Here is a 23,038-nt window from a genome sequence, read left to right on the forward strand (position 1 = left end):
TAACAGCATCCATCAAAGGACTGAAGAATATAGTAACGGGTACATGTATGAAGAAACACGTTGTTGAGATAGAGAAGGAACGAAATTTATTGCAGTAGGGACTGTATACATTGGAATAAATATCAACAAGGAAGGACATAGTTGCAGAGTGGTGATTTCCCATCACTCAACAATAGTGTAAGTATCTAAACAGGATCTGTACATGCAGATATTAAATAACCTTTGGAGAAGGTGTCTTTGATACTCGGTTTGGTGGCAGAAGAAGAATGTTGCTTTCTCTTCTTTCTTTGGTATTGGAAGGACTTCATCTTCGTCATTCATGTCGTCAGCATTCAATGACTGCTCAACGTCTGTAATGCAGAATATAGATATTACAAAATGAGAAGATAGGTGTACTTTAAATGCAAATCAAATTACAGACAATGACTAAATGGAAACTACAAATTTATGCAATGCAGAAGTACTTCCCTTGCAAGCCCACCAAACACCAATATCATATTTAAGTCCTCCCATTACATTGAATATGTAAATAGATGTACCAGAAACGTTAAACATAAGGTCTGTATTTAAAAATGGCGTGCTGCAGGAATTGAGTCATCTTGAAACTTGCACTGTGGTTGAAAAGTTATAAATAAGTAATTACATGGTGACGGTCAATAAAACTCTCGTTCAAAGGACATCCCTCACATCTTTTTTATACCAATGTAAACATTTTGGAATTTACCACAATTTCTTTTGTTTTTGTTTTTCTTTTTGTTTTTGTTCGTGATTGCTTGTTTGTTTGTTTGTTTGGTTTGTTTGTTTGGCTGGTTGGTTGGTTCTTTCTTCTTCTTTTTTCGGAGGGGGAGGGGGGGGGGGAAATTAGGCACCTTGTGCAGTTGTTTCCGCTGTCGGTTCAGATGTTGCAAGCACAAGCTTGTACTTATCCCTTGGATTCTGTGTCCTCCACTCCTCGACTTGTTTTTGTAGGTTTTCTTGATCCAGTTTGGCATATCTAGTCAATTGATTGAATGAATGAATGAATGAATGAATGAATGAATGAATGAATGAATGAATGAATAAATGCACGCATGCATGCATGCATATACGGATCAATAAAATAATCAACCAATCAATCAATCCATACGTAAGTACATACATTGTACACATTCATACCTACTTACATACATACATACACAACTGATTTACCCAAAATCTTAATAAAATTGTTTTCTACACTCAGGTCAGTTTTATCCTTAGCCCAGGACAAGAGCTTAGTACGGGATTTATTGGCGAGTGTAAACAGCTGAAAAAAATTGGTACGGACTAACGATAGTCCTGGGTCAGAGAAAGTAAGGGGTTAAGAAACAAAAGTGTAAAAGGGGCTTTGGAGTGTGTTTTGACCATAGAGCTGTATTGAACATGGAAGCACACATCACAAGTGTGTGTAAATCATCATACCATATGATATATAATCTTAGACGTATTAGGACATATTTTGATGAGAACAGTATGAAAATGATCGTACAAGCATGCATTGTCAGTAAATTGGATTATTCTAACGTGTTATTATATGGACTCCCTGATCTCAAGTTGGGCGCACGCAGCGATTCCAAAACTCCTGCGCAATGCTTATCTGTAACAAACCCATGTTTTCAAGGATTACTCCTCTTCTGAAAGACTTACACTGGCTTCCGATTCGTTAACGAGTATTGTTTAAGATTTTATTGATTGTATATAGGTCACTCATCGGTCAAGCCCCCAGGTACATATCCGAATCATTAGTATTCAAATCTTATAGACACACTCACAATTTAAGGACACTCTACTTTTACAAATGCCAACATGTAAAACAAAAGTAACACTTTATGGGAGACAGAGCATGTGCCTGTGCAGCTCCCAAAATCTGGAATGATCTACCATTACAAGTCCGGAAATCCCCAACCATAGCAGTTTTTAAGTCACGGCTAAATAAACATCTTTTCATTTAATTGTTCATTATCATCAAGCACATCAGAAGCTTTTGCAGCGCGGAAGAATATATGTTTACAGGTGTTGCGCTTTATAAATTGATATATTATCCAAAAAAAAAGAAGAAGTAATGTCTGACTTTATAGGTGGAGAGCAAGGAACCTCTCTCCACGTTCCTACCATCAGGCAGATCCGGGCCACTACGATAAAATAAGCAGAGAAGGGAATCAGCCAGTTAGTGTGTGTGTATAGATGTATGTTTACGTTTGTGTGTGCATTTATGAGTGTCATTTCATATCTCCTTTGCTATATCAGGAAATATTTCCGCACACACACGCCCTTTAAAATATATGCTGTCACATCCGCCTTTGTTCTTGTGTTCGCACAGGCATGACGTCCCTTTTGTTAAAACGCAAGCAATTATTTGTGGGGGGCAAGCAGAAGGTACAAGCACAAGCAAAAGGTTTATAGATTTAAGCAATTGCTGGAGTTAGACCTTTTGCTTGACGAACTTGTGCTTTTGCTTAAAGCAATTGCTTGTTTCATGCATTGTGCCCATACACTTGGCTTGTTTACTTCTACTTATAGGAGTGCTTGCTCACGACTTCGGTGGTCATGTGTCTCTTGGACAAAATTCTGGAAAGTAACATTCCACATGTACACTATTTTCAAGCTACTAACATTCACATTGGATAATGCTCGAAGAAGCGATAATGATTAGAATGCGAGTGTGCACCAGTTTCGTCACTCTTTAAAATCGTGAAAATGGATGGAATTCCATCATTAAAAATAAAAAAAAAAAAAATCCTGCCTCCGGAGCCACCTGAATGTGGAGGCTAAGATGTAATTATTCAATCAATACGTTATTATTATCAGTCTTATTTATTATATATCATTATTCCGCGTAAACATTCACACTGAATAAGACAATCGCCTCATTCCTTATCATGTATTATAATGTTGAAGAACTTCGAAAGAAACATGTACTTTCATGTGCTGGAACCACATAAGACGAGTATAGAAAAAAAAATGTAATAATCACTGGAAACATGTGTAGACAATAAAAACAATAATGAAAGTTTCTGCAAAGCAATGAACATGACCATTACAACATCAAATGTTCTTGACATGAAATATGAAAATTTGACAAATCTGTTACTCAATAAGCTGAAAATTATAAACTTACCTGATAATTCCAAGTGGTATCATGTAAGCTGCCCAAGTTATCATAAGGCTGATAGTGTCAGATATAACATTATTATGTATCTTTCAAAGTATTGAACTTATCAAGTACATGTCATGAAGAATGCATATTTTTTCAAAACATCAGCAGTTGTTGCTTTGCTGGGTGAAGTTTATGTGCTATAAGAAAATTCCAGCTTATTCCTGCAAAACCTATAGCAAAAAGTCCCCATGTTTGCGATAAGCTAATCAAAAATCTTATTTCGGGTATAAAAAAAAATGATATAGCTCTGATTGATTACACCTGCCCTTTGCGAACTACGTACTAATGATGGCATACTGGTAAGCACAGATGAAGAGCTGATAAATCAGTCTGCATCATAAGTTATGACAGCATACCTCAACTTCATACGGGCCGCGTAGATGTGGTTTCTAATAACCCGGTCAGTTGGATAGTATGCTGTGTCTGAAGAAACTGGACGTGACTTTGGGTTTGGGAAAAGCACCGTTTCCACATACACCTTTAGGTGCCGCCTGGCCTCACTAACAGTGGTCACACCATGGCCAACTAGTTCTTCTAGTTTGTTCTTGACGCTCACATTAATAGTGTTGAAAAATCCAGTTAGCTATATAAACGGCAGAGCATAAGAATAAGTAGGTGAATGATACTAAAGAGAATGTGCCAGCAATGTTAATTTTCAGAGAAAATAATACTACAATAATTCTGCGTTATATGCATTACAATACGTCACTAGAGTTCAGTTTAAAATATATAAAAATTTCCATTTTTTTTTTAAAGCTGCATACACCTGTTTTAAAGTTTCTCTGTAGAAGTGTTCTGTAGACACTTTTTCCACATTTATAATTTTTGGCAATTACCATGATGATCATTTACAAGCTATTTAAGTGTTTCAAGTAAAATTGTTTCCACATGATGTTACCATGGAAACGCGTAATCGGTTACTAAAGTGTGCATTATCTAACCTGCTCAAAATGACATAGAGATGAGAACTTACCAATTTCCTTCTGAACCATTCGCAACAAATAGAATTAGCCAACGCACTCATTTTACCTTTGCCCGTCAATTTTACAATGGAAGTCAGTGATCATTAATTGCTTCATAAGATTTTTTTTTTTTTTTTTGTATAAAAAGATGTGATTATAGCGTTTACACAGGTCTGATTCAATAGAAAGTGTCTTGAAAAGAAAAACACAATTATCTTATTTGTCAAGTTTGGAAGAACATTGCTTTAAAAGTCAGAGATAAGTTGCAACGCGATATTTCTCATTATTTCCATGATTTTTTTTTTCCTTTACAACGACAACAAAATGCTAACAATCTCCAAAAGGTCTCTTCTACCTTTTCTATGATTGCGTTTGCATTTGCAAAACTTAATCGCCTTTGAGTGAGTAGTTGCATCAAAACAATTTGTCACTTTTCCAAGACAGACCGATTAATCAATGATCGTTGTTATCATGGTATTCACACGCTGTATGGGCCGGGGTATAATGAAAAGTATGGTTACCGTCCCCGTTGGATGCGTGCCCGCGTGTTTTTCATCAGACGGCAGAGTCATGTAGATCCTGCGCTCTGTCATCACCGCCGTGCCAGTTGCCACGGCATGGCGCAGGGCCCAGCTTGCATCATCTTTCGCTCTTTTGCTGGCTGATGTAGCCTGAGATGAGGTAGTATAGATAAAATCTACAGCTCCACCACCACGTAGACCTAAAGATCTTTGGAATTTATTGCTCTTCTTGAGCAGGTAAACCAATACTCTCCCAAATAGAAGACTACAGTATAATATGATCATCGATTGAATGCACACATTGATGTCACTTATTATTTCCGATATGTATCTGCAATTCCATTACAACAACGCTTGCTTAAAAGGGTTAGTGTATCTCATGTGTAGAGTCTACACATATATATTGTTGTTATTTATAAGCCTTCTCGAACAATTGCTAATTTACACTTTCTGTTGTATGGTCAATTCCAAAGGCATCCATTGTGTTCATTGACCTTAAAAATAAAATTTTATACATTTACATCTGCCACAGTGGCTAATGGGAAGCCGAGATTCATAATGTTCTCTTTCTAAAATATATTCTAATTTGCATATCATCATAACTATGGAATGAAAGCTGCATTCTGTGTGTGAAATATGTATATATTATATGTATATGTATATATATCTATATATATATCTATCTATATATATATATATATATATCTATATATATATATATATATATATATATATATATATATAATAATTACAACATTCGAAGTCCAACACGTGGAAAATTCCAAGATGAACATATATACATATATATATATATATATATATATATATATATATATATACATATATATATATATATATATATATATATATATATATACATATATATATATATATATATATATATATATATATATATATATATATATATACATGTGATGTATTTAAGAATATGTGATTATTGCACACGTCTGATTTTTCCGTTGGTAAATATGACTTATTTTTGGCTTTTGATAAACCCATCCCTGCCAGATTTCCTCATCACCCCCTCCCTGGACTTGTTGCCCCTAGGAATAAAGAGGGATTTTATTATCGTTCGGATGCAAATTTCCCCGTTTGGCCAGAAAATTTGTTATTTTTTTTTAAGTCATGCTGATAATGTGACTTTTCAACCTCATTCTTATTCTCCTCATCCCCTTACATAATCTTCAGTCATTAATGATTTCTTGTCACTGTATAACTGTATCTTTTTCCATTACACATGAGGAGATAAAAAATATCAAGTGTTGGGTCTTTCAGGAGTAACTGACTTACTATCCCAACTAGTTCCCTTAGGCGGCAGGTGGGAGGGCTCAAGTAAACAAAAGGAGAAGTCACCATACACTGTACATGTTCTCTTCAAAGTGTAGTGAAAATCATTCTTGGGGTTAACAAAAACAAAAAGAACAAATTACAATGGTAAAAATTCATGATAATTTTTTTATACAACTGTTTTATCCATCGCCAACGTAATACTGTTGAAGTATGTGATGCGTACTTTTCTCGTCAGTGTTTGTACATTTCCAGTTGAAATTTAAAGTTATTAAATCTTCAGGCGAAACGTTTTCACATTTCTTGTTGAAACAACTTTCAAGATTGTACATTTTCCCAGCGAGACATTGGTACATTTCCTGGAGTTTGTACAAATTCCGGTTCCACATGGACCCGTGAATGAATTGGCCACGACACGTGGAGGGTCCGTCTGTATTCATTCATCGAAAAAAAAGAAATTACCCAGGGTGCTAACTGGGTGTAGTGGTCTCTCTATCCACCAACTTAAATAAAAAAAAGAAAGGAATACCAAAAACTGGCGAATGAAACCCACCCATCGTGCTTCGCCCCCGATACCAGGAAAAGGAGTCAACCAGGCACATTGTGTCATATCTCTGTGTTTTAAAAACGAAACAAAATAAATCAAATCATTTATAATAGCTTCCATTTTTTGTGATACTGAAATGACCCTACTATCAAACAAACAAGTAACATTGCACATTGCGTACCTGAAAATGGGGGAATCTGATGACTTCCTTCAGGAAAACACGGGCTGGGCACCCTTTTTTCTTTGATCCTTGGATTACTCGCCGTCTCTTCCGCGGTATGGGATGATCAGTCTGTATACATTTTTTTTCAATGTAAATGAAAAAAAAAATGCATTAAGTAACTGCACTATCACATGGCAAACAGCTTGCAGAGGGACGTGTATGAAAAAGGGGAAAGATATGACTACTCTGTTAGTGTTATATCATTTTTTGTTTTATTTGAGTAAAACGTGACGAATGATTCGAAAGAGGAGAAACATAAAGAACAAGACCGAAATTGATTAACTGAAATAAACTTCACTGAGATCAAAAAGTGTCATCAATAGATTCTGTGACTGACATCATACCTACAGTCTACTAAACTCCTTGTTTTGATAATCCTCCAGTATCTTGACGAGCAAGATGTGCATATCAATACTGACATATCTTAACCTCAAAGACTATGAGATTTTTAAATATATACGGAAATGAGGTTGGGGCTTCCCTGCCTCCCTGTTTCTCTACCCCCCCCCCCCCCCAAGATCCTAGATGTTGATTGTCCGATTGCAACCACATGAGGACACATGATAGCTCATTATGTTTTTAACCTTCATAAATGCATTGTCAATTTTATTTTACGACCTTTCATATCAAAATAATTCTTGAAAATAATTATGCGATTACGCCCGATTTCAACCACATTAGGACACATGATAGCTCATTATGTTTTAAACCTTCATAAATGAATTGTCAATTCTATGTTACTACCTTTCATATCCAAATTATTCTTAAAAATGCATAAATGCATGAGATTTGCATTTTGCAAGGGTTTTCGGTGTTTTTTTTTTCTTTTTAGTTATGTGTCCTTGTCTGAAGTCATCGGTTCAGAAGGTGGTGACTGTCAAGTTGTATTATTTTACGTTTGAATTATGATATTACAGCCATGTGAACTATTGATTAATGCATATGCATATTACATATGCAATGCACTTAGGCACATTATCTTTTCATTGTTGACTTTTAATTCCAGATCTCGTCATTGAATGATCAGAAAGAAACTGGAATTAAAGATAAGTTACATACTTACATGACTTACTTAAATTTAGCAAAATTGCGTAGGCTATATGTGCAAGAATTTTCATTTAAGGCATCATTCTCTTATGTAGTTCTATATATTTTAAAGTACGGTATTTCATTGTAATAAGTATTATAATCAGTTATTGTATTCACTAATGACATTGATTGAATAGAAGTCAATGAAAATAAAGTCTGAAAACAAACCCAATGTAGTATGTCACATTTATTTCTGTCCCCAGTGATTGTAGACATGAACACTTTTAAAACAATCCATTCACGTTGACATGCCCATGTGAAAACGTGACGTAACTCTGTAGCTCTATATGCATACAAACGTGAGAACGCAAATTTGGTATCGGGAGTGTATCAAAACTGTGAAAAAAGGTCAGAAAACGACAGCGGAAACTCATTAATCGATACGAAATAGGCAGTTTATGTCGGGGTAGTCTTTTGGAAGATTAAACGTGTATTTCAACGCTACCATGTTTACACAAGATTCTCCTCAGATTGACATATTGCATTAATGCTGTTAACAAAACAATGCTGCCATGCAAGCAGAGGCCAATGGCACTGATTCTATGTTATTATTTTGTATTTATTAATTATCATTTGTTTCTTTTTCTTTCTTTTATTGCCGAGCATTGTTGGTTTCTTGAAACCACGGGCAACACACAAGCGTGTCATTCGACAGACGGTTTTCTGGTCGTTATTTTACGGCAAAAATAGAAGAGACAAATAATTGATTGAAAGTACAATAAGCTCCGATTAATAATGTCTGGATTAGTCTAATAATGTCATGTAATGCGGGTCATAGGTCCCACATCTGCATACTATTAAGTCCGGTCAATTGGAATCAGGCACACTAATTTTTATAAGCCTTCAGACTAGAGCTGTTTATCAACAACTAAAACAGAAAGCTAGTAGTTATTTCGAACATTAGATTGTGACGTTATTGTTATAGATCATTATGTTTGAACCGGGTATGATGTAGAAGGTTCAAACATTGGTAACGGACGACGAGCATGAACATGAAAAAAAAACACACAAAAAAAAAAAAAAACACGGAGAACGTTTTATTTGATTGGCATGAATACAAAATGAATAATAATGTATCACATTAACTCAGTTTTTGGTTTCTGGGGTGGGGTGGCATCATTCTGCACCTCCCAAACCGTTACCTGCATCTCCTGCTCAGTCTCTTGTTTCTTTTTCTCCTGAGCATACTGGTGCTTGTTTCGGCCGTACATGCAGCTTAAAAAATATCTGCCGGTCGTCACAAATGGAACCCCATCGTATGGCACTAATCCGTTGGAGTCTTCCTTAAACCTTATCAGGTACGATGAGAACGCAGTTTCTGAAGCCGTATATGAAATCAAATGGAGAGAATTAAATTTCCAGTCTTCATCTGTATCATAATATTTATCCTTTATTCTAAACGTTAACCTTACAAGAAAATGCGGCCTTGTTTTTGAATAGTGATTGCTAGTAAAATGTCTAAAAAGACGAAAAGCGTGTTGATCGATTCATCACATAAACAGTTTGTTTGTTTTTTTGGTTTGTTTTTTGCATTAATGCTGTTAACAAAACAATGCTGCCATGCAAGCAGAGGTCAACGGCACTGATTCTATGTTATTATTTTTTATCTTTATTCCACTACGTAAATAATGACAACTATCCGATTTGAAGCAGAGAAACCTGATGAGCTTATTTGGGGCATTCAATTCAATTCAATTCAATTCGTTTATTCATCTCATTTTCGGATAAAACAATACAACAGTATCGGATTTTACAATACACAAAAGGATAATCAATCATTTACATATAACAGTGAAAATGAAAAAAGAGAACTTGAGAAAAGCCAAAAGGCCTTGTGAAGTAAGTTCCCTTACGATTATGCACAAAATAATTGATTTTTAAGGTACAAAGTGTAGACATGGACAGAAAACCAACAAATACAACAAAACATAACATAACAAAACATTCAATCTTATTGTCAGATGATAAATTTCATACTCAGTGCGATCAAGTCATAGAAGGTAAAAGAATAAATTTCAAATTTTAACTTTAAATTTTAACAATGGGATGATGGGTGAGGATGTGGGAAGAAATGGGCGAAAGTATAAAACAAGGAAAGATGTTTACAACCCAGGAATTAATACATTTATGTTTAATTCTTCTGCTTTGTTCCGTGTGCATGTATTTTTGATTTTTCATTTCAAGACACGATGAATTATAGGGTCCACTCAGTAGTGCATCAAAACAAGACAAAAGACAATTACCTACTTAAACATTCTCCTTTCGATGACACCTCATCACCCATTAAAAAAAAAAAAAAAACGACAACCCCCAACACACACACACACACACACACACACACACACACACACATCACGCATCACATCACACAATGCATCAAAAAGAAAACATGACACAGGATGATCTTATACTTAATCCCTCGAAAAGGAAAGAAGATGTCAATGAAATGATAAATAACAAACAAGAGGTAGGCCCATAGGGTGGTCATTTTATCAGTCAAAATGGAGTCGAAATTGTTTTTCTGGAAGATATCCATCAATCTACCCTATTGTACATCGTTGTACACTGTCTGATGTGCCCGCACATTGCTGCCATTGTAATGTCATAATCCTCGTGAATTTCAAATTTCAGCACGAACAGGAGAGCCTACACGGAGAAATAAGTAATGTTCATCATGGAGCCCAGTCTATTCCACTCTAAGGTAGGAGAAAATATGACACATACGAAGGCCTTCAGTTAACTAATTTCCAGACATCTTTTACAATAAGTCATTTTCTTTGGAACGTAGTTTCTTTCTTTTCTCTCTCTCTTTTTTTTTTGGGGGGGGGGCCAAATGTGAATGACTGATGATATTTCGTCACCGGCTGTATTCCTCTTGTTGAAATGCCTCCACATATTTTCAAAATGAACGACGCAAATGAGCAATTGACTGGGCCCCGTTTTATCAAAAGATAAAATCGATTTTAAATTTCCTTACCACACAGGCCGCCATAGACTTACAGTTGAAATCAACTATATAATCGATTTTGACTCTTCATAAAACAGGGCCCGGTCGGACTGCTCCGATAGTGAATTCGAATGACTGGATTTCGAATTGGAGTGCTGATTCAGTGCTGCGAGCATTGACTCCGTTATTGAATGCTCGGAATAGGAACGTAAATGACAAGGTTACGAAATTTACCAAGAAAACCTACATTCTGATTAACTGTTGTAACTTAATAAATATGATTCGGTTCTTATGGTTTGGGTTGAATTAACATCTAGAAGTGCACAAAGCTCTTTGTTGGCCTTTTCTCTACAAAGACATTGTGTGTATATACACAAAAGAATATCGAACAGAAGACGGGTGCAAGTTACGAGTTTGAAATCCACGAATGAAACAGCCCATGAGTCACACAGCCTACGAAATGTAGAATCCACCCGTCATATACAGGCACGATTTCGACAATAAGCAAACTATAGGCCATCGACATGCTCGAGACTTACTTTAGCCCCGTGTTATAATTTCGTACTCCTACGGGCAGTTTTCATCTGTCAGTATCGAACTCATATAAGCTTTAGTGCGCCTGGAGTTTTTTTAAGTAAAGAACTCTTTGGGAGTATGACTCGTGGATGTCGATCTCTCGGAATGACCCTCGTGAATATAGTACCCAGCTTGACCTGCACTTGTATTAAAATATGTATTGAATAACCCTAAATTCCTATTAGCTCAAAAATCAATTCGGCATAACGGGCCTGATATTTGGAATTCACTCCCTCTCCACATAAAACAGTGCACATCTCTTTATTCCTTTAAGGCAAATACAAAGAAATATTTCTTGGCACAATATCATACTGTACAGTAATCATTAAACATGTACCTCTTATACTCAACAACAAGGCAATATTTTGGTCCACCCCCTTTTCCTTTTCTTTTACTTTGCTGCTTGACCCGTCGCCCATATTATAACATATTCAATCATTTTCTTAGAAGTGCTGACCATCAACACTTTCGCGCTTCATCACCTGCACACGCACTCACAGGCACCTCTCCTGTTTACCAAGTAATTGTATAAAACTGGATTTACACGCATTTTAACATGGCCCATCCGTATTAGTGTTCAAGTACTACAATAAAAAATGGTAATTTAACTCTGGCTGTCCGTCTGTTCAAGCACGGCTTATAACGGCGGCCCTCTGCATCATATGTATATATTATATATTGTACTGTGAATCAAGTCATTATTGGCCATATAAACATTTTGTATGTTATTTAACGTTTCATTTGTCTTTATATACAAAATATGACTTACTATGTAATATGTCAATAATTTTCAGAATTGAATTTGTGTAATTGAACCTGCCTTTGTTATTTTTGTATTCTGAAAGAAAATATGAAATGCAGAAAATAAAATCTTTTCAAACAAACAAACAAAAGAAAAAAAAAAACGGGGGAAGTGTCCTACACCAGATACAATTATACATGTTTTAGTGTATGGTACGTACAGTTCCACTCATGTACGTGTGTGAGATACACACTGACATTATGAACAATAGAAATTTGAACTGTACTCGAAGAATGACATGATTGTATCGAGTGACCTGTATGTTTAAACCCTATATTTCAAGTAATAATTACCCGACTTTTCATCATTCACATTGCCTGCTGTCACTACAGCTTCAGCAGATGTGTTTTCCAGTTGGCGTAGTTGATGGTGTCCAAACCCTTTGGATTTTTGGTCTCCAACAAAAGAAGTGGTCTTGCTGACTTCAAACATTTCTAGAATGCAGTTAGCATCGTCCAGTGTTGATACCCATCCGACATCATGGTTCGTGTTGCTTTGCAGGTGGTGCCACGTTTTCATTTCCTGCCATGGCTGGGCCATGGTGGACTAGTACGTATACTAGTAGTACCTTTCACCGGGACAAGTTGACACTGTGTAAAAGATATAATTATAGTAGTTAAGTTTGTCATCATTAACTATAATTCAAGGCCATTGGAAAGACGTGACCAATGGTGAGTCATAAAGCACGCATACAAAATAGGAAATCATTATTATTATTATCGGGATTGTTTTCGCATTGCCCGTTATGGCTGGATATGGTGTACAATATATACATAGTTTGATAATATATTATATAATGATACTTGTAGTCCGCGTGTTGGCAACAGTATAGGAAAGATGACGAAGTAGAGTCCGATACATTTCGACAGTCCAACAGTGTTATTTATTCGCACCAAATTTTCGACGATACATTAAATTTTTTTTTGTCGAAAATTTGGTGCAAATATAGTTATATAAGTTATATATATACATATACATATATATATAAAGGGCGAGAAGATAAGAGCATTCCCGGCCGGAGGTAGCTATAAAAAAGTTCAACCATGGACCTACAGTAGGTCCATGGTTCAACGTTCATGTATAGAGTAAAAGTAATGAAGGAGCTATAGATAGACTGATTCTGTACACGGTCGGGACCCCTTCTCTCTTTCTTTCTTTCTCTCTCTCTCTCTCTCTGGTATGTTTATATCCGTGCATAATGGGCAATTATGCAGACTGAATGCACATGTATTAGCAGGCATACCAACCTTTTAATACCATTTGCTCACAAAGCTGAAACTGAAAACATGTGTCCCTTCCTGCAATGGACATATATAATTACAATAATAAAAATCTGTGTGTGTGTGTGGGGGGGGGGGGGGGGGGCTGTAATTGCACCATACCTTGAATGTTTATAACAAACAAGGAAAAATAAGAAGGACAAAATATGTTATACTACCAAAAGAAACAGATGCCGTCTGCATGACATGTATCCTAATCTTACATACAGGACCAGGCAACTGGGAGCAACTTTTTTTTTTTTTTTTTTCACAGGTGTGCTGAACCCCTGAGCCACCCGTTAGGTTGCCAGACTACATGCAGCAATATACCCTCGGGTGAGAAACTATAATCATAGCAACCTGCTGTGAGATGGCATGTAATGATCATACGTAGTAATTATTCAAGGGGGAGGGGGAGGGGGGGGGGGACAGAGGAGGGGACGGGTCATTCAAGTGGGGGGGGGGGGGGGGAGGGAGGCTGCCACATGAGGATACTTTTGCAATTTTAGAGAAATTCCACAATATTTTGCAAACTTTTAGTTGAAAAATTGCAATTTCTTGATTCAACACAGTAAAAAAACGTGAATATTCAGGGACAGTGTCAGTGCCAAGGCCGGCGGAATATTAATAGTGAGGGGGCCCACTACCAATATGAATGGGGGATAGGGACGTCAATCCGTTTAAAAAAAAAAAAAGGAGAAAGGGAGCATGGCCGTATGTGCAGGGCCCTTTTTTTCTAAGGGTGGGCAAGGGAGATTTTGCGTTTTTTAGAAGTGAAATCCAATGATCTAGTCCCCTTTTTGATGATAAGAAAGGAAGTCTTCAAGATAATGTGAATGGTTGATGTTGTAACTGTTACCTCTTTTCCATGCAGTTTGTGTGTTTTCACTATGTGGGCCTATATGGATACTATCACTAGATCAGTCTGTGAAGATTGACCAAAGGGGAGGGTGTATCAGCATCCCACACGAGGAAGATTTTGCAATTTTAGAAGTAAATTCCAGCAACGATCTGGTTCACACGATTTCGTGGAATATTTGGGAGATTGTAAATCAAAAAGTAAGGGGAGTGTTTCCCCCCCCCCCCCCCTTCAGTGTAGGGAACTTTTGAATCTTTTGATTTGAAATATGGTGCAAATCTTAGGTAGCGTATTTGGAATCTTTTAAGCAGGAAAGTATACTCTTAAGAAAAAGATTATTCAAGGAAAAATGAGGGTGGACAATGATAAAAGGAAGGGTGATGTGGAGGAGATATCCACCCCATGCACACACACACACACACACACACACACACACACACATACATACAAACGAAATCCAGCTGCGATGGATGCATAGCGTATATTTTGTCATATTTGAGGAAAAATCGATAAAAACACATCATTAAGAGAGAAGCAATAAATTTCGCATGCTGTTTGTCACCTCTTTCCCCTGCTATAACCTTAGCACCTTTCAGAACTAAAATCCAGCAATCTCGTGCACTTCCAGTTGCATATTTAGAAACTGTACAACATGAAAAATAATGAAAATGAATATTCTCGGGCAATAGAGGTGGACCGAAAAGAAGGGCATGAAGGGGGAGGATGTTGAAGGGGTATCGCCCTTCCGACTTGAGAAGAACAATTGCAAATATAGAACTGAAATTCGACAAGCTAGCGGAACTTTAGTTGACATATGTTTTGACCAACTGCTAATCAGTTACTGTTATCGCTAATTTGGTTTTTGCTTTATAGCGTGAGCCCTTCTATTCTTTCATATGTTCTTCTTTAAGGCATGATTTAACCATTTGATGATGAAACATAAACCCAGCATTAGTGCTACAAAATAGTTCTAAAATGTGCGTCTGTGATAGAAAAAAAAATCAAAAATTAAAAAGTATAATCTATGTTAAGTAGCCAAATGTGAACAATAGTTATGAAAATGTTTAAGAGTAAGCCGTCTACAGTTAGGGTTTAATGAGAAAAATAATGACATCTCCATAATAGTATTTATTGCAAAACTGATATGGTAGGATGTTTTGAGATAAAAATGACCTACACGTATGCATCAAAAGTGATTTCTTGAACACTTTCAAAATCACTGCTTACCAAAGGTAAACAGGACCTTATTGTGACATTAAATCCACCTTCCGATGTAACATTATATTCTTATACTCAGGCCTCACGACGGGGATGGCTGGTCAGTGAAATGCATGTGATGATTCCAGAAAAGACTAATAACAAGGTAATAAGGGCTACTTTCGTTTTTATTACCGTCATCAATAGTCTACACATCAGCAGGTCTATAGAATTATAGGACTACCGAGTATACTGTATATACCCTTTATACCTCTAGATACGTTTCCATCTCCATCAACTGACTGAGACCGATGATAAGCCCTTGGTTATAGGCCATATTAGATCATACACAAGAAAAGGATTGCAAAGAAAAATACGACAATCACAAAATTAGTCATATTAGTACAACATCACAGTATAGGTGTATCAGTATGGGACCGAAAGAATGTTGCAATATCAGACAAAGAACCTGTAAATTCACCAAGTAGAAAAAGATAATTTCTTCAACGTTTACACTAAAAAAAAAAGAAAAAAAAGATGCCATACATCCCAGATTAGATCGGAAAGAGTTGTTTCAGGGACAATTACCCCGATAATCTCATCAAAGGTCAAAGGGAACTCGCTATCATAGACTAACTATGCTTTTCAAGGGGCCGCCCTCAAACACAAATTACAGGTTATACGATGACGGTCTCCTACATTTTGTATGTATTCATTCCATTGACTTGAACATTTGATTTTCCGTTTGTTTTGCATATTTATAATTCACCTATACAATACGTATTTCACTGTTGGTATATGTCATAAATATCATTTTGTGTTGGATATAAAGTGAATAGTATTGGAAAATTGTTAGGTTGTATGTACCTTGTAAAAATGCAGAAATAAATCAAATCCAATCAAATCATAGCAGTGGGATCACCATAATCATTATAATAGTTACTAATAGTTGGGCACACTAAAAACAATCAAACACACATTAGGGTCAATACAGGGTTCTGGAACATTCATCATACTTTATAGGCCTACTAGTATTTGTTCACAATAACTCTACCATGCGTAGAATCTGCGTACTAAGTTAGAATCTCATATAGTGCCTATATACAGAAAAATATTCACCACTGACAACTTACAAGGACATAATCATCGCCGACGGAACGGGGGGGGGGGGGGGGGTTGGGGGTGTGCTCTGGGCCGGTCCCCCATTTTTTTCTTTTCTCTCTCTCTCTCTCTCTCTCTCCCTTTATTTATTTATTTTTTTTTAATCCCGTTCACAGGAATACATAGAGTGTCACCACTTTGTGTCCCCTTTTTTATATCCCGAGAGTAGCAGAATAGAAATGGACGAAAATGTAATGAAACCTTTCGAAGCCGGTACGAAATGCCGTGTAGACGTTTTTATTACTAATATTATTATAATTATCATTGTTATTATTATCATTATTAGAAGTAGTAGTAGTAGTAGTAGTAAGCTCAAGCAACCCGGAAGTGCCCCCCCCCCCCACTTTTTGCAGACGCGTGCCGCAGGCGGTGATGATCACGTATAGAAAATTTAGAATCTATACGTATTTTTGTTAAGGCGGGTACAGTACTTTAGGGGTCTTTAGCGGGACAGTCTTGTACGGGAATGGAAAACAGTCGGTTAGTCTACAAAAATATATGTAAAAAGTAAGATTGGTTCTAGTAGTCGGGAATCTTATAGTGTATCGCCTCATTTATGGTTTGAAATGTCGGAAAATTTGTGGCAATGTGTCTTTATTCATGACAAATATTTAAACGAAAGGTGTCCCTATGTAAATCAAGACTACACTCTTTTTTTTTTAAAAAACAACAATATCTGAAGGTTTCATAGTTTTACAGTGTTATACTATAGTAGAAAACGTACTCAAAGTGTAGTGTCTATACTGACTATAGGATAAACTCCTAACATTATCTGGCATATTGAAAACCAAGTTTTCAGTTTCCGATCATACTTATCTCGAGAAAGGTCTCAATCACTTAGCACTTGTGCCTATTACGTTACATCTAATTTCTAATTCTGTTAAAATGCACTTCTCCGACGGTTCTATCCCGCTTCGAATCTCCTAACGTTTAGGCCTATAACGTTACTAGTAACACAACAGCTACCGTTGTACTTTGCTAGGACGGGACGGGACTCGGCGAGTTGAGGTGGGGAGAGCTCCGGCGGGGACGGGGCAAGCGGGGTAGGCAAGCGATGCGCGTAGCGAGAGAGCGCTCCTTCGAGACCATGATTGACAGTCGAGAGCGCCTAAGCTCCGTGATTGACAGCCGAGAGCGCTTTACTGACACTCCATGATTGACAGCCGAGAGCGCCTGAAAACTCCATGATTGACAGCCAGTAAACTGTATCTTATAACAGCAAATGTGGGTTGTATTTTTAAGCAAAATTTGTAAAAATAAGCAGGTCACTCACGTACGTTTGGCCGGGCTGAATTCGCGTACTGGACGTTATGCACTCCCGCCCGTAGCATAGCATTAACACACATCTCCTTAATTGCCTACGGTGGTGTACGTGAAAGGCCATGCCTACGGTGTACGTGAAAGGCATATGGCACAGTCATCGCGCATCGTTCATTACGCGTGATCTGTGAGCCCATGCAAACCAGAAATGAATAATTCATAATGACGTCAAATGACGCGGGGTCGCAGCAGCGCCCATACAGTCCTTCCCCGCCCAGTGCCATGAAATGTCTGCTGCCCTCAACGAACCCGAATCGGTCAATAGAGTACTGATGAACATGGCGATCACGAACTGTGTGTAATTTGTCTGAAATAGGGTCGAGTTTTCCCTGAGACCGAGTTAGTCTGGAGCCTTCTGGAATAAAAGTCGGTCTACCGACTTTTATTATTTTTCTCAAAATACTCCGAAACGGCTCATCATTCCGGCAAACCGCGTCAACCAGGTAAGTTTCTTTGTAGACTCTTTCGATATATTGCAAGCAAATATGAAATGGTGCCAGACGGGTTCTCAGGCCCTTACCAGAACTTTTTTTTCACTTTAAGCGCATACCTTGACCTAAAATATGCGTACTATATAGCGTTCATATTCTCTTGCATTGTCACCTGCACACACGACGCACTGTCACTTGCACATACTTAAACTTCTATTTACCAGTAGTCGATGATGCTGCGTGCTTTTTCCTTTCTTTTTCTTTAAAGCACCAAGTCACTGTTCTTCTTTCCCGTTGTTGTTTTTTTTTTCTTTAGCAAAAAGTGTTTGGTATATAGCGTTAAGATTAAGATTTTTATGTGTAAGTTTATTAGTGTTGTAATATATTCGTATATCAAGATAGGGCCTCATCCGCGTCAAGCTCTGCTTATGATGACGGTATCCTATATTATGATTTCTTCTTTGCTCATGTATAAATGCGATCTGTGCCTTAACATCTTGCTTTGATTCATACGTTATTACAGACTGATGTTGTTAATAAATTGACATTATTATTTTTAGTATTAATTTGTATGTTATACTCTCCTTTTTGTGCATACTCTGTATCACTTTGTAATCATTTGTTATTGTATTTGCAAAAAGAAAATGCAAAAATAAACCAAACCAAACCATACCATACCATATCATAGCACAAATAGCAAATATTTCAAGAGATAGAGGTGACCACGGTGACAGAGCTTTAGGTCGACGGCATCGTATTGAGCTGAAGACTAGTTGGCGACCTAATCGAGACTCGAGTCTCCCTATAGACGCAGAGACGTCTCCACGACGTCTTCTGGAATCTAACCGTGTCTCCGGAGAGTCTCGGGGGATGTGAACTATTTTTTATTTTTTTTTTTTTTTTTTTTTTTTTTTTTTGTTATTCAGTCTCCAGCAGGTCTTGGGGACGTCTCCGCGACGTCTCCGTAGTTGCGGCCAAGTCACGGAGATCAATTTTGTCCAAGACATCTAACTCAGTGCCCTTGCGGAGACTCATTGGCGACGTACCGGAGACGTCGCGGAGACGTCTCTGCCTCTGCGACTGAGAAGACGTCTCACAGACGTCTCCACGACTTCCGGACCAATCATCTATATAAATTTGGCGACGTCTCTGGAAGTTGTCCTGGAGTCGCCTTCTTTTGTTCTTTCAAGTCGCACGAGTCGCGACAGTCGAGGTGACGACTCACCAAGTGAGATTGGCCCAGTGAACACCAATTATAAAGTCATCCATGAGATCTTACTCCGGGCACAGCTCATAACACGTTTGGCTATGTTGCCAATGCGGAAAAAAAAAAACCCCGAAATGTATTCGCCAATGGTATTCGTTTCTTTCTATAGCTTAAAAGTAGGCCTCGTTCATATCACCCTTCCATCAGGGAGGTGAGACGTCTCACCTCCCTGCTTCCATGAATGTGTGTTTCTTGCTTTGAGAGAGACTGCATTCTGACCTCTGTAAACAGGTCAACGAAACAGGGAGTGCGTCTATATTATATCGTTTCAAGGTTTTTTGTTTTGTTCTGTTTTGTTCTGCTTTTGTTGCTGTTGTTGTCTTTATGAGTTTGTTTCTGAGAGAGCGCGTGGATTCCAAGAAAGGAAGAAAAACTCGCATTATGATTATCGAAGCGAAAAATAGGATATGTGGGCAATAATCAGTGATCGGAAGAAACACTACGAATGGATGGGGTAACTCATGACCAGGAAAACCACGTTAAACATGAGGTGATTCTATTCCCTGCATATTACAATGAATAAAAGTAGGCCTACAGTTTATAACGATTAACTCACTTTCATGAAACTGAAGTTTGAAAAGACTTTTCGAATTGTGGCATGATAACAATTATCATAATCTGGTGATTATGTGGTTGAATTTGATCCAGCACATCATAAGACTTTGAAGAAAATAATCACAGTGTATAGCCAGTCTCATGCTTTGCTACTTGACATGTTTTTCCCTAATATCCAACAAAACAAGTCTTGAGAACTATGACATTTATGTTATACAATGACGTAAGTGATTTGCTACATAGACATTGATACAGATATAAACGTTATTGTGTTCATAATGATAATATATAATGTATAATCATGCTTGTGTGTGTCTGTGTTTAAAGTAATAGTGTGCAAGCAGGCATGTTACCAGCACACGTGACTACATTTCTCTGTGTTTTCACAGTACGTGTAGTAGAAACTTTCCTTTGGGATCGCTAACCTATTTTTTTCTTTTCATTTCATTTCTTTTTCATCTAGGCGTGACTGATCTTTTTCCTTCTGTAAATACAGTCACACATAGAAAACATATCAGGTGTGGTGCGGATGCACTCGCCATGAAAGTGGGCATACACGCCGGGAAACTTTTTATGTTATTGTGTCGAGCTTCTGGAGGGAGATTCCCGTAGTTTTCCTTTTCCCAAATACCAGAGCTCAAGGTCAATGCCATGTTAGTTTCCGTCCCTAACGAAATACACACACACGCACACAAAACGATCCTGCAGATCTTTTTTTTTTTATTTCTCTCAACCGTATCGGCGGTTTCCGCTGTGTGTTTGCCACAAAACAGCTAATGACCTCCGCAACGAAAGAAATATTGTTTGAAAATTTGGTTACTGTGGAAACATCAATATTCATATTTACTCTCAAATTTTTGTTTGCTTCCTTTCTCTTTTTAGATGAAACTCGAGAATGTGAAAATGCCTTTTAAATCCTTTTCACTTACGTTTAGATGAGTGTGTAAAAAATCGTATTTTGTGATTATATTTCATTTCGACGTTTCTGCAATACACAGGTGGAAATAACTTCGTGATTACACTGAATGGTAATGATAAGATGATAAAATATCGTGTGTGTGTATGTGTGTGTGTGTGTGTGTACCACAATCTCTATGGCATTTACTTAAAGAACAAGTTCACCTTCTTCGATAAGGATTGAGAGAATACAGCAATATTAGTAGAACACATCAGTGAAAGTTTGAGGAAAATTGTCTGATTTTCCTCAAACTTTCAATGATGTGTTCTACTAATATTGCTATAACATTCTCTCAATCCTTATGTTAATGAAAGTGAACTTGTCCTTTAATTGCACCTAATTGTTGCCGTATTTCCTGGACTTTCAGGAATCGCAACTACAGGCCTACACCTATGTGGCAGTCGTAGTGATGATATGCAACGACCAAGACAACGACTCCCACATAGCAAGATATCAAAGTTTTTATTCTATATATTTTTTCTTTTTTTTTTTGTTTTTTTTAGTAGGCAATGAATGATTCTATATGGGTGTAAAGAAACATAGACGGAACAAAATTTTCTCACTGCCTGAACAATAATTTGCAGACGAAAACAAAGATACAGTGTATTCTGAAGTCCCCGAAATGTATTGCTTTATTGGAGGGGGAGGTCTTATTTTTGGTTGATTAAAGGGGGGGGGGGTCTTATTTTTGATGACGAAATGTGGTATATTACCAATTAAATCACATCATTAGTATTACAAAGATAAAGCGACAAGAGGGCACTTTAAATTTTAATGTCAATTATGTGATCAGTGCGTCGCGTCGGTAGCTGCATATTATGGTTATTACCACTGATCACAAACCCATTAAAAAAAAGGTGTGGTAAATGTATCGGTTTCAGTTGTATGAAGGGATTCGAGACTCTCTTTTAACTCCGTCATTATTTGCACGTATTGTCACTGGCATTGAAGGGCGATGGGTCCAAAAGCGTTTATGAAGGTTGCGTCTGACCTAGAACCCAGTTACTGGTTACGGTCCGTGGGGTACATCCACAATCCATACAAAGGCTTACATACGTCATATCCCACTACAAAACTCCGTCAAAAAGCGGGGGATTTTTTTTTCCACGCCAAGAGTAGCAAAGAAACAGAGTCACTGTCGCCATGACTCGAAGAGGTAACGATTATGAAGAACTGTTCATAATATGGTGAAGCCTGAAGTCTGAGTTACATGCAGACATCTCCGCCGTGGGATCAACACCTTACACTGCCCGCTGGATGTACTTAGATTCAGTTCTCTTAAACCTTAACTGTTAATAGTAACGATATGAAGCTTGCATATTATTTTGTTCGATTCGTACTGATGCTGGTGATGGCTGGGGCTTTGTGCGAGGGACAGGCAGTCAACGGTAAGAGACGAAGACAATTCCGATTCACTGTTTCCTGGTTTAATTTCATTTTCGTTTCGATTTTTTTTAATTGAAATTACCTTTTTACAGCTCTGTTCATTTGCATTTATCGCTCAATTCATCAAAGTTTTGAGGCCCTTGTCGAAGTCAAGCTTATTGCTTATTGACAAAAATCTCCTCCACCTGTTGGCCTCTTTTTAACTTAATTTAAGTATATTAACAATATAACTTAATTTAAGCATATGTATTATTCGCATGATTATATATTTGTAATTAGAAGTCTTGTTTATATTTACATGACTTAGAATATGTTTGATATTGTCATATTTACTTTTCTTTTAAAACATATGAAGTGGAGAAATAAAACTTATACTGAAACTGAAAATGAAACTGAAAGTCAACTAACCGTGACATGAATTTGCATTTCACTTTATACACTACAGGCCTATATGATATCAGCGTATTCTATATAATCAAGCTCTCTAATTCAGAT

General features: G+C 37.2%; 1 protein-coding gene across 1 annotated transcript in view; it reads left to right on the plus strand.

Annotated features, from left to right (window-relative positions):
* LOC140234334 (small ribosomal subunit protein eS7-like) overlaps positions 1-23,038 on the plus strand; it is a 463,926-nt gene that overhangs the window by 333,501 nt on the left and 107,387 nt on the right. The window lies entirely within an intron of this gene.

This window comes from Diadema setosum, chromosome 10, assembly GCF_964275005.1.
Source record: "Diadema setosum chromosome 10, eeDiaSeto1, whole genome shotgun sequence".
Lineage (NCBI taxonomy): Eukaryota > Metazoa > Echinodermata > Echinoidea > Diadematoida > Diadematidae > Diadema > Diadema setosum.